We start from the raw sequence: 6,000 nt of genomic DNA, 5'->3' as shown, positions 1-6,000 counted from the left end.
TGCAAGGCTTGTCTAACCCTTTGCCTATTAATCCTTCTCCTTTACCTCTTATTGGCTTGAATGTATGTGCTTTGAGAATATTGTTAAATGATTTTGTTTCTCGATATCCGCCATTATCAACATTTGATTCTCATACTATGAATGTTTGCAAGGAAGAAACCATAGAAGTTCCTGATTTTTATGTTCTTTATACACTTGGGGAAACTTCTATTGGGTTATAGCTTCACTTTTGATTTATTGTACTAATGTTTGTGTGAAGTTACTATTTGCAAAACAGGTTCTATGGGTGGATCCCCAACTTTTCAGATTATTGGTGTATGGGGAATTCGTCTTGCAAGTCGGGCTGACGACTTTAAACCAAGCGCTGCATGGGAGGCAACCCATACGATGAGTATTTATTTTCTTGTCTTATTTTTATTTTTGGTTCTTGTCTTGTTTTTACTTTTTCTGATTTCTTGTCGCATATCATTATAAGATTTCTCACCTTGACTTTCTTTGGACGATTCAATTTACATAAAGGACAATGTAAAGTTTAAGTGTGGGGGAGTGGTTAAGCATTTGCATTGTAAATTTTTCATGATTTTTCAACTTTTGTGTAAATTAGTGAATAAAAAAACTCCAACTTGTAGTTAGTTTAGAGTCACATAGTATACATGTCGTTAAGATTACATCGAAATTCTCACAAGAGTGACTGAACTTAGAGATGACAGAGAACGTGATCGGGTTTCTTACTTGTATGAGAGTTAAAGTTGGATTTAACCATCCCAGTGGTAAATGAGGTGCAGACTGAATTCGGTATTAGAGTAGTGGTCCCCTATAGTGGAGACTACCCATGTTACATCATGAGAGGCACCGATCTTCACTTCTTTGTACGTGTCTAAATTTGTGCTTTTAGAGTGTGTGTCACCGTACGTAAGCTCCGGGTAGAATGGTGAGCTACCCAACCTCCCACCAATAGAAGTACTATTTTGATCTCTTGAGTGTTATTTTATCAATCATGATGGTGACATGGAATTGCTAACTTACATACCACTTGTAATCTTGTGCTCAGTTAGCACCATCCACTTTATCTTTCTCTACACCAACAGATCCGTAGAAACACCATCATCATCAACAAGAGGAGCATCACAAATTCGAAGGAAAGTTGAAGACATTCAAGGTTTACAAGCAACAGTACAGAAATGAGCAGATTTCAGACTCAAGTATAGCAACAAGACAAGGAGCAGAATTTTTACAAGTTGAAGACTATTGTACAAGAGCGAATATTATCAAGATGAGAATTCAAGAAGTTTATGATATCGAGACATACAAGTTGTGAAGAATTGAGCGGTAAAGTACTTACACCATGGCCTTTGTACTTGCATTTTTATTTTATCTTTATTTTGTATTTGTATTATTTTCTCTTGTCTTAAAAAAAAAAAAAAAAAAAAGACAAGACAAGAGAAAATTTTTATTAGGTTCATCATTAGTTTTCATATTTTGTTTATTTTCATTTTGTATTTACTTTATTTATCTTGCATGTTTAAAAAAAAGAAAAAATAAAAGAAAAAAGAGAACAGAAAAAAAATGAAAAAAGGAAAAAAAAATAATATTCATTGCATCACATTTTGGTTTGTTTAGTTCATTTTTGGTTTTGTATTCATTCGATAAAGCCAATGGAAGAAGGAACATTCATAATGAAGTTTCAAGCAACAAGGAATTAGAGTAAAGAGTTACATTGTCAAGATTCTACGAAGTTCAAGATTTCATCATCAAGAGTTGAAGACCGAAGACGAAGTTGAAGACAAGGTTTGAAAACCGAAGACGTTCCTATGGATGCTGTGAGAGTGGTGCTAACTGCACGTCGAACAGATAACGAGGTAAGTAAGCATATTCCCACCTTCGTTAAGTGGTTGATTTCCTTTCTTAGAGATCGTCATAAAAAGGGTTTTCAAAATGAATAAAAGATGTGGATTTTCAAAACAATTCAGAGGGTTTTTGCCTTCCTACCATTCAAGGTGTCGCATGATTCTCTCTTCATTCCTACCTGGACACATGTGTGACCCATAAAAAGCTGTTTATTATTGAGAGCAACTTCATAAAACCCTTTCTTGTGAGGCAGAGTCAAGAGTTTTGATCACTCCGAACCCGAATTTCTTTCGATAAGGGATGGTTATTTCTCTCTCAACTTTTAAGGATGAGATTGTGTTCAATTATGTGTCTAACTTCTTATGACTAGTGTGCAGAATCTCTATGTCTTCTTAGCGCGTTGGATGCTATCATTTTGGAGAACTAGTAAGTTGGGAAAGTAGGTTTTGTGGGTATATCTCTAGTAAGCCCTCACGAGACTATAGCTCGTCAACTAGGGACACCTAGGGGTTTAAAGGCTTGTTATTTATGCTAAGAGTAACCGTAGCCTTGACGACACAGAGTTGTATGTATGTTTTAGAATTGTTTTGTTTGATTTGCTCGAGGACTAGCAAAGTCTAAGTGTAGGGAATTTGATAGGTGCCTAAAATACCTAATTTTATATCTAGTATCTATGCTTTCTTTGCTATTGTCTTTGTAAATTATGTATCTTATGATTACTTTTGAGTGTTTAGGTACTTTGGAGTCGTTATTAGCAAAAGAAGGAAAATCATTCAATTGGAGCTAAAAGGAGCAAAGTCATTACTTCGTAGGCGACTGATATTTGTAGCCTGCTAAAGTTGCGCAAGGAGCAGGTGAAGAATGAATTGTCAATTCCCCATAACTGACAACTAAGTTGAATTTAGGCTGTCGGTTACTCGGAACTGACAAGCCATATATGGACTGGGTGGCCCGTACCGAATTGCTGGTTGCCTTGAAGAGTTCTCCTCCTTTCCCATACCCTAAATTCGAGAGACAACATTTCTCTCATTCAATCATTGTCTTCATTTGAAAATTCAGAGAGGGGCGAAAGTGCGGCTACTGCTGGTGATTTTAGCCAAGAGTGAAGCAGATCGAAATTGAAGGTGATGGTGAAGAAATTCAAAGAAGGAATTAATGAAGAATAGATGGAAGGTGAAATTAGTCGAGAAGAAATTGAGAGAAAGAAGATCTGAGGAAGTAGAGTCTGCTACTGTAATGAAAACTAATGAAGAGTTAGTGAAATTAAGGGGGAACTGGAGATTGGGTATGGTTCAGAAGTAAAGTGCAGACGAATATTAGGGTTTGAAATTGATTCTGTGATGAAAAAGAAGACCCTGGTGAGATGTTGATGTTGAGAATAGCAGTTGAATAAGAAGGAGATCGCAGTTACAGGAATGGGTCTGAGTGAATGGTACAGGATGTGGTTAATGGAATTGCTAGTTGCCTGAAGAAATGGAGATGTTGTTCTGTGATTGTGGTTTGGTTTCATTGGCAGTAAGGGTTTGAAAAGAATATGTCCTGAGTGAGATGAATGGAAGAAGGAACGGGATTGTTTTGATCTTGAATTAATTGTTGAAGCTGCTACAACTGGTGGCAGAAGCTTGAGTGAAGTGATGGTGGTTGTAGGCTCAGGTTACATAGTTGTTGCAGTGATGTGCTGCTGCTGTGCTCAAATGGGTGTTATTGTAGAACTGCAGGAGAATGTAGCTGCAAAGGATAAATGGAATGGCACTGGAGATGTTGGAATGGTTGACGCAGTGAGGGGTCTGAGACATGGTTTTGAAGTTGAGCTGGAGTCGATGGATACGGGACTGTGGTTTCGACGGAGGCTGTGCTGCTGCTGTATTGGACTAGTTAGTGTTGTTGTAGATGGGAAGATGGTGATTCAGGTGGTATGGCCGAGTGACGATAAAAAAGGGAACTGAAATTGGTAGTTGTACACTGGTGGTACTGGATTCATGAGGTTTTGAAGAGTAACTGATGGAGATAAAGATACAAATACAGTTGTAATTGGACTGAAATGGAAGAAGCTGTCTAGTGGTGTTGTTACAAGGAATGTTGGTATGGCAGTGGAGGGAATCTAGTGAATGCAGCTTGAGAAGATACGAGTATTACAGGGTTAGAAGTGGCCTAAGCAGATGGAGTGTTATAGTATTGCAGTGAATGGCTTGAGTTTCTGGTAAGCTGGTTATATGCAGTTGCAGGTTGAATCTGTGTTGCAGTTGCGCCATACATGGGAGTTCCAGTATTGTTTGTGCAGCTGAGCTAAGGGGTTGAGTGCTGATACAATGAATGGCTGAGTGAGATAATGGTTGCTGGTCTGTGTGCTGGACTACATGAACTGCAGGAACTGGAATTGGTGGTTCATTGTTAGCTTGGTGTTAAATAGTGAATGCCTGTGCCAGTTTGAAATTCCGCAAAAACAATACGAAAATGCAGTGAGAATGGTCAGATGGTGGTACTAGTTCTAGTTGCTGGATTTCTGAACCGAGAGTGGGGATTGTAAAGCTTCAGTCAATCATGAACGGGGTACGAGTTGGATGCAAGAGTTGGCCGCAGGAAGTATGAGCCAGGAGTTGCGCTTTTGGGCGCGTTTTCGCAAGGATGGTTCACTTAGGATGTATGGCTCTGAATTATGTATGTATGAACTATAGAGAAGGAGGGATGAGTTGCTGGAACTACATATTTTCCTGATGACAGTTTCAGACATTTCAGGTGGCCAGAGTAGTTTTCCGATGGCCGGATTCCGGCGATGGTGACCGAATTCTGGCGATGACGTCATCAATCCGGCAATACACTTTTGGACCCAGAAATTCCAGAAAAGATGTTTTGGCACATGGGCTTGGATGGACCCCTGAGACATACACTTTGGGCTAGAATGAAGACTTGACCTAAATGGGAAGAGTTATATCCTTTTTGGAGAAACATATAAAAGAGAAGAGTTATCTCTTTCTCAAAAAAAAGGATCAAATCTTCTCTTCTACTTTTGTTCTAGGTTTTGTGAACATGATAGATTTATTTCTTCTTTGGATGAACTCCATGAATATGAGCTAGCTTATTATTATTGGTTATGGAATAATTAGATTTCACATAATATGCTTTTTGATATGATAAATTAGTTTTGTCTCCATGCTTTATCGTTTATGATTCACTATTGATATTGTCTTATGATTTGAATACTTGTTTGATCGAGTCGCGAATCGGTTGATTTTGTGTTCATCTCCATTGCTAGATTAGGATTTATTATACGCAAAAGTGATAGATTCCTGATTACAAGTAGCATGATTGTGATTATTGCTTGTAGTGATACATCCTAGTAGTCACATGTGAGTCATAACCTTTGTTAAATTGGATTAGTGCTTTTACACGTTCGATTGCTTTGATTGGCCTGATTTCATAAAACTTAATGCATCTAGGGAATTAAACTTGATTAGTTCTTTTACACGTTAGGTTGTTCTCTTAGGTAGAATTCATATGCGCATCTTTTAATGTGTTTGTTGATGATAAGAGGAAATTAGCGGGATATTCTTGCGATCAAGGTATCCTAGGGCCTTTGATAAAAGTTGAGTTTAAAATATCAATTCTAGTTATTGTGTAGAAAACATGTTTGTGAATGAAGATGAAATCCGTGACCAATACTTTCTCATCCTTGATTTGATTTGTTTACCTTTATTGTTTGCTTTTATTTAGTTTGTTATATAAAAATCAGAAAACCCCCCATTGTTATTTATAGGAAACAGAAGCATATTGACAACCTAAGTCCTCTCTGTGGGAATGATCCTTTCTTGCCCTTGCTATATTGTATAATTTGAGTAGTAAGAAAGTGTAATTATTTTTGACGCCTACGACAGCGATCAGTTTTCCCCAATTATGACGTGCTTTAGATCTTATCATTACCTCTTGTGGTATGCGAACTAGGGTGCACGCCAAAATTGGATGCATAACCTCCCTAATTGGAGTCTTTACTTATGTTGCCTTCTATTAAGGTCTTATTGTAAGGTATTACTTTTGCCTTTCAATGATATGAAATAATTGATTTTCATAAAGAAGAAGAACTTTCTCATTTTCATTCATACTTTTGATTAGTACAACTCTGGCGTCTTCTAGTTTCATTTATTCTTCTACAGAATA

Source organism: Papaver somniferum, chromosome 5 (genome assembly GCF_003573695.1).
Source record: "Papaver somniferum cultivar HN1 chromosome 5, ASM357369v1, whole genome shotgun sequence".
NCBI lineage: Eukaryota > Viridiplantae > Streptophyta > Magnoliopsida > Ranunculales > Papaveraceae > Papaver > Papaver somniferum.
Note: the sequence above shows the minus strand (reverse complement) of the source record.